At 46.9% G+C, this 13,847-nt stretch overlaps 1 long non-coding RNA gene across 1 annotated transcript in view; it reads right to left on the bottom strand.

The window, feature by feature from the left end:
- Positions 1 to 235: 235 nt before the first annotated feature.
- LOC146869852 (uncharacterized) overlaps positions 236 to 13,847 on the bottom strand; it is a 63,373-nt gene continuing 49,761 nt past the window's right edge. The window contains exon 2 of the long non-coding RNA XR_014967976.1: positions 236 to 2,251. This is a non-coding gene — a long non-coding RNA (uncharacterized LOC146869852). The remainder of the gene's footprint in view (positions 2,252 to 13,847) is intronic.

Genomic DNA, 13,847 nt, shown 5'->3' with positions numbered 1-13,847 from the left:
TTCATAAAATATAATATTATACACATTCAATATTGGGTGCTAATACAGTGCTTGATACTTATCCACCTCAAGTATCGAATATATTGAGATCACCAAGTGAATCTCAAAATTAGCTTCACACCAAAGGCACTGTAGCACACCGAAAAGAGTTAGTCAATTTTCAATTCAATATCCTTAAGTCCATTCCATAGCACTGAATATCACAAAAAAGTTCAAATATTAATCCAATTCCACGTCGAGTTGTTAATGATTGGCCTTTATTCCAAATTCACAAAGACAGCCATTTCCAATTCACAGGCAGCCGACGCGCGTTTCGCCCAATGGGCTTCCTCAAGGCTGCAAAAATTACACATAATAATCAACAACTTGTTCCTTACTATTATTAATACATACCATAAGATAACCTGTATTTTATTGACATATTTATATAAGTAATGTTATTACAGGAACACCTGTGTCAAGAACCATTACCACAGAACACAACACAAATACAACACATAAAATAAAAATAAAGTTTCATTGTCTCCTTAAGATTAGATTGAAACTTCACCAAGAGTAGTGATAAAAATCGGTTTAGTAGTCCAAGAGCTCCAACAATATACATGTATAACCCATAAAGTGAAATTAAACATATACCAATGTCACAGCATGTGTATATCACCCATTTTGTTAATCATACCAAGAATATGCAATTTAAATATAAATTCCAATGGTGAGAAATATAATTCTCACCTCCAAAATAAGATATTCTTGCATATGTTGTCTCGCATAAGATATCGGTTCCCATTCAAGTCCTATCGCAACAATTCTGCAAAGCAATCCAAATTAATGTAAAAAATACCAATGAAAACCCCCATAGGGGAAAAGCAGAAAGCGCAAGTCTAGAAGAACTAGAGCGACAAGTACCTTATGATTTCTGAATAATAAATCTCATCCGCTGTCCAACTGCAAAGTGCATAATAATAAGTCCAGTCATCGTCATTCTAAGTGTGTAGAATCCAAATCAATTGGTATACAATATACTTCATTCCTGGGACCATGTTATGTCCAGCGGATGAGATTTATTATTCAGAAATCATCAGAATACAATCGCTTTATCCCACAGGAATTTTGCCAACACTGTTCACTCACAAGTCTGCTCGAGCCCTAGTAACAGCTATAACAAAAAGGTCCATTACCCTTAGCAAGTATTTGGGAAAACATAGTGTGTAGAGGAATTTCCTCGGCGATACTCCTCCATTTCCCATACAGTTCCTTTAGCCTGCGGATCTCCTTCCTCATCAGGATAGCACACTTTATTCAGCTGATAGTTTAATCTTCCCACATCATATGTAGTGAAATTAGCAACATGGGTAGCCCAGAGTAGTGCAAACCAGGCCCTACAAGAACCATTGTGTGAGAATGGCAGAGGAATGAAAGGTGTTCCTCCTTTTTTCTAATGAGCAGGCATCATCCCACACACCCAACAGTCAGTAATGTTCGTAGCATTATATGTGTGGTGTAACATCTGGATGAACATGTCATTAAAATAAGACTGTCTATGCTTCTGCTCATCATAAGGGAGGGTGAAGTAGTGGTGCTCAATAGGTGCTGGAGTAGTGGCAGTCAGTGTTCGTCGAGCAGGAGACACTTCTTCTACAACCCAAGTTATTACTGCAATAATGATCACAGTGACAGTAAACCCAGCAATGCACATAGTCTTCTTGTTGCAAATTCTGCAGCAGTCAATTTCTTTTCCCTAGGCATGTTTATCTTGACGTTGAAATAACAAAGCAGATGGAGCGCTAAAGTCCTGGGCAGCCATTGGTTTCTTCACTGAGTTTGAGACGGGTGTCACTAATAGATCCCCCCTTTGCAGCCCAGTCTTTCACTAACCCAGGACGGTTGCTCAACCAGTCTTTTTTCAGCAATGCAGTTTCTCTCCGGGGCCGCAGCTGATATCGAGATGCACCAGGGATTGTGTGGTCCGGGAAGACTTCCTCAGGTGATAGGGCTTGGCCTCTCTCTGTGTCCAGGTAAGTGCAGCAGGCTCCACCAGGGCAGATGACACCTTCTTACAGTGCGTGGAGAGAATCCAATTCTTCCGATTGGTCATTCGGACTGCAGTCCTCGTCGCAAGGAGCACTTGCTCGGGTCCGCGACACCTGGGCTCTAGGATGTATGACCTCTGGAAGACCTTGACCATTACATGGTCACCGGGCCGGAGGTGATCGCTGTCACCCTGTGACCTGTCAGGAAGAGCTTTTCGAACCTGTTGATGAATAGAAAGCAAGCTATCAGTCAACTGCGATAGATAGTCACTCATTAGAACACAAGGTACATCATGCACTGGGCATGGCTTAGGAATTCCCCAAATATTCATAGGCCTTCCAAATACCACCGAATATGGTGTACGGCCAGATCGTGTATGTGGTACTGATCTAATGGACCGCAACGCCAAAGGTAGTGCATCAGGCCATTTCAGAGATGTGGAAGCTTGGATCTTAGCTAATCTAAGCTTGAGGGTAGAATTGTACCGTTTCACCTGCCCTGCTGATTGTGGGTGGAAGGCAGCATGAAACTCCTGCTTAATCCCCAATCCTTTAAAGACATACTCAACTTGCCCAATAAAATGGGGTCCGTTGTCACTCCACAAAAGTCTGCAAACACCAAATCTGGGAAAGAATTCTTTGAGAAGCACCTTTGATGTAGTCAGAGCTGTATTATCTTTTGTAGGGTATGCCTCAATCCACCTACTGAAGGCACATACCACCACTAGGACATATTTTAGATTTACAGCGTTCAAGCTGGATGTAATCCATCTGCAGAACCTCAAAAGGTGCAGTCGGTGTAGCAAACCCTCCTGTAGGAGTTTGTGTCCCTTTTCCAGGATTATACTGGAGACAAATCAAGCAGGACTGCACTATCTTTTTAGCTGTGCCAGCAATTTCTGGATGATTCCAAACTTGCATAAGCAACTTCGCTATTGAGGAAGCTCCAACATGTGCCGGCCCATGTGCCATGTGAATCATAGGATGTAAATAGGCTGTGGGCAGTCTTCATTTAGTCATGTCTTTATTTCTCCAACAGCCCTCATCATCTAATGTTCCCTCCTTGGACCATTGCTCTAGCTCCTCAACAGAGGCAGATCGCTGCATATCCAGCACTTCTTGCTTGGCATCATGCCAACGTTCAGCCTGAGACTTAACCACATACATAGATGTAGTGCTTCACTGCATTGCAGTCTCACGGGCTATGCGATCTGCAAAAGCATTGCCTTGCCCTATTTTATCAGTCACTTTCTTGTGTGCGCTACACTTAACAATCGCTATCTTCTTCGGATATGTCAAGGCAGTAAGGAAATTATGCACTAGTTCTCCATGCACTGTGTCCCATGTGATGCAAGAAAGCGTCTTTCCTTCCAAAGTAACCCAAAATCGTGAGCCACTCCAAAATCATAGCGGCTATCCGTGTAGATGTTGACAAGTCAGTACTAAGTTCACACGCCCTTGTTAATGCTATCAACTCGGCTGCCTGAGCTGACTTCTGTGGAATGCGAGCTTTCTTAACTACTGTCTGAAGCGTTGTGATTGCATATGCAGCTGATGTCTTGCCATCCGGTAATTTCAAGTAGGACCCATCAACCCATAATTCTCCATCAATATTCAAAAGGGGCGTATCTTGTAGGTCAACACGACCCTTTGTCTGTTCCTCAGTAAGGAATGTGCAATCATGAGGCTCTTGTGACGGGGATTGAGTAACCGGATATGGCAACAGAGTAGCCGGATTCAGAGTTGAACATCTTTTCAGTGTGATATGAGGGGCCAAAAGTGTCAATTCATAACCTGTCAAGTGAGCATTAGTTAAATGCTGCGTTTTGGTCTGGTTCAAACGGGCATCAACTGCATGGGGTACTAACACAAGCAATCTATGTGACAAGACTATCCCCTCACTCTGATGTATGGACACAGCTGCCGCTGCAACAGGGGGAAAACACCCAGGCAACGCACGAGCGACTGGATCAAGGACAGCTGAAAAATATGCACAAGGACGCTGCTTGTCACCGTGTCTGTACTAAAACTGAAAGTGCACAACCATCCCTCTCGTGTACATAGAGTATAAAACCCTTAGTGTAGTCTGGAGTGCCTAATACTGGTGCAGAACAGAGAGCTTGACGCAACTGTTGAAAAGCTTCTCTTCCAGGGGATCCTCATCAATAGTCATAAGCACTGAATATTCCCGCCCATGTGCGGGGACCCCGGAAATAATAAAATTATATATGTAAAAAACACATATATACAGCTCTGTATATGTATAAACATATATCATTTTTTCCAAGCAAATGCAGCTCCCATAAAAGGCTAGGCAATGTAAATATACACATCCAATAACACATATATACATATAAATATATATATAAAGGTATAACAATACACCTAAATCTTTTTTTTTTTTTTTAATGAGGTAAACACTCATGAGAAATCAAAAAATAAAGAGAGCAAACTGTGGAAAAACACAGATGTACAACACATTGCCAGCCTGCAGGCTGCATTGCAATATAATACCATAGAGACTAAAAAGCCCTGTACAGGTAAAAACTGGCACCGTGCCTTTAAGGCAGCCCTGACTTCCATATCCCATCATGCCTCAGGGGTGACAGTTAGGTCAGTTGTTCTTTCCGGCTCCTTCAGTCAGGACCCTGGAATTCAGCTCTCTTCTTTTTTGACTCTTTAGTCAAGAATTATTACAACTTTAAGATTTTTTGGACTTCTTCTTACAACATCTTTGAAGAAGTTAGTATCCTGTGTTTTTCTGACTGACTTTTTTTGCTGTTTTGTCAGAAAAATGCCTTCTTTATTTGTTCCATGTCCATCTTGTGGAAAAAAGAAGGCTGCTTCAGACACACATGAGGTGTGTATTATCTGTCTGCCGGACTCTCACTCTCCAGCAACATGCCATCATTGTGAAGACCTTTCCAAAAGGACTTTAAAGGAGAGGGAGAGGATTAGGCTGTATGGCCTAGCAGAACGGTCGACGTCGAAGCAGTTGGTCCCTGTTTGCTCCCCATCGACGTCGGGCTCGGCGTCGAAGACTCCAGCGGCGGGATCGTCGCTGAGAGGTGAGGAGTCAAGGGGAAGTCATGCTGCAAAGAGAAAATCGTCGTCGACTTTAGATTCAGCGTCGAAGCGGATGCGTTCGACGGCGTCTAAAAGCTCGGCGTCGAGGACTCGGCGCCACAGTTCAACGTCGAAGAAGCATCTGTCGACGTCAAGAGAAGATCGATCGACGTCGGCACAGAGATGTTGTTCGTCGTCGAAAGAAAGACATCGTTCGACGTCGAGGTCGGCGAGACATCATTCGACGTCGCAAGAAGTACGTAGGCGATCTCCACAGTCGACGTCGAGGCCAAGATCGCCGTCAAGATCAAGATCGCCGTCGAGGAAACATCGTTCGAAGGCGAAGAGGCTTTCGACGTTGTCGGAGCATTCGACGTCGAGACAGAAGTCTCCGTCAGGAGTGACGTCGAGGCAGACGCCTCCGTCAGGGCCGACGTCGAGGCAGACGCCTCCGTCAGGGCCGACGTCGAGGCAGGAGCCTCCGTCGGAGTCGACGTCGAGGCAGGAGCCTCCGTCGGAGTCGACGTCGAGGCAAAGGCCTCCGTCGGAGTCGACGTCGAGGCAGGTGCCTCCGTCGGAGTCGACGTCGAGGCAGGTGCCTCCGTCCTCACAGGTCTCCAAAGCTTTGGTGAGGTACATGAAGCCTCCGTCGAAGATAATCTCGACGTCGAGACAAGAAGCTCGGAGCCTCGAAGATTCGAGTCAAAGATCTCCGGTGATAGGCCTATCACCGTCGAGGCAGCCCTCTGTTGAGGGTACGCAGGAGGTGTCGCATGTTCGCCTCACGATTCGACCAGTCTCAAGGCGAAAATCTCCTCATAGACTGATATATACGACTCCTGAGTCACCGCGTCTCATATCTATCTCGCCTTCAGGATCAGAGGGCTCAGGTTCAAGATCAGAATCACCAGAGCTTGTGCATCAATCTCCAGTACCTGCAAGAGAAAGTTCGCAGGAGGAGGACAATGCTGTACCTCAAAGTCCCGTAAGGGAGATGCCTCAGGACCCTGCTGTACCAGACGCAATAAAGGCATCGCTAACAAGAATAAGGGGCGTGGTATTCCCAGCGACACCGATCAGACCAAGATCTCGAGAAAGAGAATCCCGAAGTCACTCTCGAGCACCAAGAAGGCGATCCAGGTCTTCCTCCCGCAGAAGGGAGTCGACCAGATCAGAGAGAAGGCGCCGTAGAACCCCTTCTACCTCCCCTTCTTCCAGATCATCCAAAAGGGATTATTCACCGACACTCTCGGAGACGCCACCCTCTCGGGTATCTCCGGTAGATGATATTTCTACGTTTCAGGAAGTGTTGTGTAGAGGAGCTACTAAATTAAATATCCCTATGCCGGTTCAGGAGACCACTTCATCCATAATTTTTGAAACTCTTCATGAACGTACAGTGTCACGCCCGTTATTGCCGTTAGTCCCCGGTTTGCTACAACCGGTAATGGATATCTTTCTTACACCAGCAACCACCAAAACGGCGCCGGCGAGAATTCTAAAAAAGTACCGTCCAGCTCCGGAGGATCCTCTATTCCTTAAATCAGATCCTCCACCGGACTCTGTCATCACCGCCGCTGCCAGGAAGACACATGCAGTAGCTGGATGTTCAACGGTACCACCAGATAAGGACAGTAAGACACAAGACTCCTGGGGGAGGAAAGTTTGCGGCTCAGCATCCTCAAGCTTAAAGGTGGCGAGTGCCTCGGCGCTTCTGGGGCGCTATGATAGGTCATTATGGGACTCTCTGCAGAGGTTCATTGACAAAGTTCCATCAGAGGACAGACGGGACTTTGAAGAGATTTTGCATGAGGGGAGTCTGGTTTCTAACCAGATCATAAGTGCAGCGGCGGATGGGGCAACACTGGCAGCACATGAATATGCGCATGGAGTCACAGCCAGAAGATCATCCTGGCTTAGATTGACGGCCTTGAAACCGGAAGCGCAGGCAAGAATTTTAAATCTGCCTTTCTCCGGTAGTTCTCTTTTTGGGTCCCATGCAGACGAAGAAATGGCCCGTATGAAAGCAGAGCTGGAGACCATGAAAGCTGTCGGGCTTGAAAAGAGAAAAGAGTTTCGACGCCGCAAGGGAAATGACAGGCGCAGTTACCAACAGAGGGTTCAAACCCCTCATTGGCAAAAGAACCAGGACCAGCAAGGTCAAAAGAAACAGCAATACCAGTCCCGCAAGCCATCCAGGGGACGAGGTAACAACAGGCAATCTAATGCTGGAAACAAAGCTCCGGGGAAGCAATGAGAAGCCGCTTCCTCCGTTGCTGTCCACCGCTCCGGTGGGAGGAAGTGTTGCACATCATCTTCCAGAGTGGCAGTCCATCACAAAGGACAAGTGGGTACTGAATATACTGCGTCATGGGTACTCGCTTCGTTTCAGAAGTCACCCCCCATCGATTCCTCCTGTCAATTCATCCCAGCATCTAAAGCAGCTCAGAGAAGAGGTAGCGACGCTTCTACTCAAATCTGCAATAGAGAAAGTGCCCATAAACCAAAGAGCAAAGGGAGTTTACTCCAGATACTTTCTCATCCAAAAGAGGAGTGTGAAGGTAGAGTTCAGACCCATTTTAGACCTACGGATACTGAACAAGCACATAAGAAAGGAGAAATTTCGCATGCTGGCGCTCCACCAAATATATCCTCTTCTCCGGATGGGCGATTGGATGTGTTCACTGGACCTTCAGGATGCATATTTCCATATTCCCATCCTAAGGAATCATCGAAAATTTCTCAGGTTTGTGGTAGGCAACTCTCACTATCAGTTCAAAGTCCTCCCATTTGGCCTGAAGTCAGCTCCTCGAGTATTCACAAAATGCGTGTCAGTAGTAGCGGCTGCTCTGAGGCGCGCAGGAGTCTTCGTCTATCCCTACCTAGACGACTGGCTAATAAAGGGCTCATCACCACAGAATGTGCGGTCACAGCTGTCGCTATGCCTGAACTTATGTCGCAAGTTGGGTCTCAGAGTGAATGTCAAAAAGTCCAATTTTTCACCAACGCAGAGGATCCACTACCTGGGTGCAACTATAGACTCCGTAGTAGGAAAAGTGTTTCCTTCGGAGGAAAGACAGTCATCCATTATGCTAAAAGGCAGACAGATTATAACCAGCAATCTGTCGTCGGCAAGGCAAATCTCATCTCTGCTAGGGGCCATGGCATCCTGCATCTTCCTAGTTCCCAATGCCAGGCTAAGGATGCGTCCTCTCCAGCAAGATCTCGAGGACAAATGGGATCAAAGGAACTCCCTGTGGGAAGAAAAGGTTTGCCTCTCCTCTGCAGCCAAACAGTCAGTCAAGTGGTGGCTGAAACCAAGGAATCTACAAGTGGGGATCCCCTTCCATCAAGAGCCCCCAACTCAGACCTTAATCACCGACGCATCCCTTCAGGGATGGGGTGCGCATTTTGGGACTCTGCAAACTCAGGGACAGTGGTCCAGCAGCGAGCAGTTGTACCACATCAACATGCTGGAGCTCAGGGCAGTCCACCTAGCCCTCAAAGCGTTCCTGCCTGCGATCACGACGAGTACCATTCTAGTGCAGACGGACAATACCACCACAATGTACTACCTGAACAAGCAGGGGGGTACTCGATCCAGAACGCTCTCGCTGGAAGCTCAGTCCCTGTGGCACTGGATCCTAGCAAGGAACATCTCATTGAAAGCGGTGCACCTACCAGGAGAACTCAACGTGCAAGCGGACTTGCTCAGTCGGCATTTCCAAGAGCCAGAGGACTGGGTAATCAACGACGAGGTGTTAGAAGACATCTTCGGGGAATGGGGGCGTCCTCAAGTGGACCTCTTCGCGGACGAGCAAAACACAAAATGCCGAGGCTTCGCCTCAAGATACCATCGACCAGGATCCCTAGGGAATGCCCTTTTGATCAATTGGTCAATGACATTTGTGTACGCTTTTCCGCCTCTCCCACTAATTCCCAAGGTGGTGACCAAGCTACAGAATTCATCTGCCAAGATGATCCTCATAGCTCCGGACTGGCCGAGGCAGTGGTGGTACACGGATCTCTTGCACATGTCGATCCGACCCCACAAGCGGCTGCCGTGCAGGCCGGACTTGTTATCCAAGATGCAGGGGAAGATTTACCATCCCAGCCTTCCCTCGCTGAGCTTAACAGCATGGCTCCTGAAGTCCTCCAGTATGGCCATCTGAACCTCCCTCAAGAGTGTATGTCCATACTGAAGGAAGCCAGGAGGCCTTCGACAAGACACTCCTACTTCTGTAAGTGGAAAAGATTTTATATATGGTGTGCTCAGCATCATTATGATCCCACTAAATGCCAGGAGGATGTAATTTTACCCTATCTTCTACATTTAGCAAGGGCAGGGTTGAAATTTTCATCCATAAAGGTTCACCTAGCAGCCATAACAGCATACAGGCGTTCGCCTTCACAGCAGTCATTTTTTAAAGTGCAGGTAGTGAAGGATTTCTTGCAAGGACTCAAGAAAGTCTATCCCCCTGTTAGACCTCCCTCTCCTTCCTGGGAGCTAAACTTGGTTCTGTCGAAGCTCATGGGTGCGCCTTTTGAGCCTATTCATAAGGCTACCCTACAGCACCTCTCATGGAAGACAGCATTTTTAATAGCCATCACTTCAGCACGGAGGGTCAGTGAGATACAGGCCCTCTGTTCTAAAGAACCCTACACTATTTTTCATCTAAATAGGGTGGTGATGAGAACTCATCCTTCGTTCCTACCCAAGGTGGTATCGGATTTTCATGTAAACCAAGCCATATCCTTACCAACCTTTTTTCCCAACCCCTCCTCTCCAGCAGAGAGGGCGTTGCATTCTCTAGATGTCAAAAGGGTCCTAAAATTCTACCTAGATAGGACTAAGAATGTCAGGAAATCTGATCAATTGTTTGTGAACTATGGGGTTGTCCGTATGGGCTTTGCTGCATCCAAACGTTCCATTGCTAGGTGGATTGTTTCAAGTATTACATTGGCCTACCAACTGGCTCAGAAACCATTGGGGGCGCGCCCTAAAGCGCATTCGACAAGAGGAAAAGCGGCTACCGCGGCTTTTCTCAATAATGTCCCACTCTCCGAGATCTGCAAGGCAGCCACTTGGAGATCTGTCCACACTTTTACCAGGCATTATTGTCTGGATTCGGACACCAGAGCAGACACTCAAGTAGGACAAGCCTCCTTGAGGAATCTGTTCCATGCATAATCATTTTCATGATTCGCTTTCTCCATGGGTGATACAACCTTAGTTTCATTTGCCTGCTGGTGGAAGGGGAGCTTGCTACTCAATCAGTGCTTATGACTATTGATGAGGATCCCCTGGAAGAGAAGGGTAAGTTACTTACCTGTAATCCTAGTTCTCTTCCAGGGGTATCCTCATCAAAGTCATAAGCAACCCACCCACCTCCCCAGGCAAATGAGAAGAAGTGTATTATTCATTATGGAAAGGATATATCTTTGTGTTTAGGACTACGGTCCCGCAAAGAACAACTGACCTAACTGTCACCCCTGAGGCATGATGGGATATGGAAGTCAGGGCTGCCTTAAAGGCACGGTGCCAGTTTTTACCTGTACAGGGCTTTTTAGTCTCTATGGTATTATATTGCAATGCAGCCTGCAGGCTGGCAATGTGTTGTACATCTGTGTTTTTCCACAGTTTGCTCTCTTTATTTTTTGATTTCTCATGAGTGTTTACCTCATTAAAAAAAAAAAAAAAAAGAGATTTAGGTGTATTGTTATACCTTTATATATATATTTATATGTATATATGTGTTATTGGATGTGTATATTTACATTGCCTAGCCTTTTATGGGAGCTGCATTTGCTTGGAAAAAATGATATATGTTTATACATATACAGAGCTGTATATATGTGTTTTTTACATATATAATTTTATTATTTCCGGGGTCCCCGCACATGGGCGGGAATATTCAGTGCTTATGACTTTGATGAGGATACCCCTGGAAGAGAACTAGGATTACAGGTAAGTAACTTACCCATTCTGACATTCAGTAGTCCATGGAAGGGGCATTGGAGTGTCTTTGGTCAAGAGGGCCAACAAAGGTTTAATATGTGAGAAACTAGGGATCCATTGCCTACAAAAAGAAGTAAGACCAATGAATGCACGAACATCTTTCTGAGTACAAGGCGCAGGCTTGTCTAAAATAACTTGAATGCAATCTGGCATGAGTGCACGTCCCTCCTGAGACAGGAGGTGACCTAAATAGGTAACCTGCTGTCTACAATATTGCAATTTCTTCCGAGAAAATTTGTGATGTGTGATGCAAGAAAGGAGAGAAAGGACAATGTTCCTTCTTCACATTGGTCAGTGGTGTCTACAGCCAACAAGATGTCATTAACATATTGTATGAGAGCTACCCCTTTTGGCACAGGAAAAGAATCAAGTTGTCTTTTCAAAGCCTGGCTATAAATGCTAGGACTCTCAGTATACCCTTGTGGAGCTCTGCAAAATCTGAAGGATCGATTATTCAAAGTGAAGTATCAGTGTCTTTCTTCAAAATGGGATGGATAGGACTATTGCAAATATTGTAAGGGACTTCTTCCACAACTCCTACTTCAATCAAATCGTGGACAATACGTATGAGTGTCTCTTCACCTTCGAGAAATTTTGTATTGAGGCAATCGAGATAATTAAGCACCTTGCTTCACCTGAATATGAACTGGTGGGATAACCATTTGTCCTACATCTGTGTCTGACGTAGCCCACAATACTAGGGAGTGAAGCCAATGCAATATCTTCTCTAACAAGACAAGATTTTTCAACCAAGGGATAGTTGTCATTCAAAATAACACGCATGTGAGAAGTTGGCCTGATGTATGATGTCACTAGTTCTAGTGTACACCTTATATCAGTCCAAACAACCCTTATGGTGATTGGTTGTAAAGTCAACCTTATAGACCAGCTATCCTAGTGGTAGCATGGACAAGAGCAGTCTTAGGCTAAACTCTGAATGGCATGTGAAGCCAGCTGTGATACCATATATAATCCCTTGAAAACCAAATGAAAGGACACCACAACAGATATATATATAAAATAAAGTGCATTTATTCTAGTCAAACCCTCAGCACTCTTTATGAGATTAGAGGTAAGTACAACACAGTCTTATTTATGCATACATTAAGTCACACAGGTAAGTAATACAGTTAGGCCCTAGGGGCCACGCAAACCATATACTAAAGAAGTGGTATAAGGACCACTGTCACGGAAATAGGATAGGATAGGCCTAGGCCTAGGCCTAGGCCATCGCTGGGGCTACACTACACTAGCAACAGTTCCGAATTAACAGTTTAAGGACACTTCTGAAGCAGCTAGAGAGTCGAGACTCGGAAACTAGACCCTAGGATAGTCACTACCCTTGTGAGCACCGAAGTACCCAAGTTACCTAGCCCACGGGCTGCGGGTGCATAGGTGTGAACTTGCGTCGGTTTTCGTCGTGGACTTCTATGGTTGCTGACAGGCAGTCAGTGAAGAGTGTCCGGTGGATCCCAAGGCTGTGATCAAGAAGAGAGGATACCTGCAAGCAGAAGGGACAGAGTCCAGGTCACTAGCCAGTGACCACGTGGAACCAGGAAGGAACCTGGCGGTGTCGTGAAGATTGCAGGTGAAGGGTGAAGCTTGTCGCTGCAGCCACGGGTACCAGGAGACGTCGAGGACGACCAGGACCAGGAGGCGAGCTGTCCCACGAAGGCTCTTGCTGTCGGCGGCGGCGAAGTCGAACTAGGACTCACCAAGCCTTGGCAAGCGGAACCCACGAAGAACCGAGGACTTGCTTCTGGTGCAGACCAGGAAGGTCTGGGGTGCTTCTCTTTTGCAAAGAAGCGGGAGCCAGTCTGGGGGAGCCAAACCAGCAGTGAAGATTTCAAGGTGTGTCGTCACAGAGGCCGCTAGCCAACGGGCAAGCAACCGGACAGACGCGGCAAGCAGGAAAATGCAGAAGGGCCCCACGCAGGACTCGTGGAGTGTGGGGGGCTGATCTTCGGTGCAGATGGTGCTTGGGGTTGGGGCTTCTCAATCCCCGGTGCACAACTTCGAGGGTGCCTCAGAAGCTGCGCTGGAAGATACTAGCCACTTTTCCCAGGTAGCCGGTCCCATGTCTCTCGTCGCCTCCACGGATCTCAGCTCGGCTGTGGATGTGGATCAGGGTCGGAGAAGTCTGGAAGTCAAGGCTCTGGTCGGGCTCTGCAGTCGGTCCCTCGTAGAACTTCAGCAAAGCAAAGGGTAGTCTCTTGATGGTGCCTGTTTGCACAGGGTAGCCACTCCTTGGCCACAAGAGAGATTCTTCAGTCTTCTTTCGTCGAATGTCGAAGGTCCAGAGTTTCTGTTCAAGTTGCAGGTTCAGGATAATCTAATCTCCTGGGGCCCAGCTACCACTCTTATACTAATCTGGGGGGCTGGGTTGCCTGCTAGGTCACGCCTTATGGGTGGGACCTGGGAGGGGGGTGGTTACACCCCCTTCCCTTTGTCCAGTTTCGCGCCAGGACTGGGGCTGGAGTGCCCCAGCACCGGTTTGAACTGGACTATGCATGGAGCACCTTGTGTGCCCCAGGCAGTGTCTCGTTTCATTCATCCCTCCCTGCCCCAATACACTAAGGCCTGTCTGGGGTGGTGCTCGCACCTCCCAAGGCAGGAAACCTATTGTCCAAGCCTCCCTTGCCGGGATCACTCCCAGCAGCAGGAGGTCAGACTTGTGTCGTGGCAGCAGCATCCATTTTGTGATGCTGGGGCTCTGGTTAACTTTAACCGGG

The sequence above is a fragment of the Triturus cristatus genome, chromosome 1_1 (assembly GCF_964204655.1).
Source record: "Triturus cristatus chromosome 1_1, aTriCri1.1, whole genome shotgun sequence".
In the NCBI taxonomy this organism is placed as follows: domain Eukaryota; kingdom Metazoa; phylum Chordata; class Amphibia; order Caudata; family Salamandridae; genus Triturus; species Triturus cristatus.
This window is presented reverse-complemented; position numbering and strand designations above follow the sequence as displayed.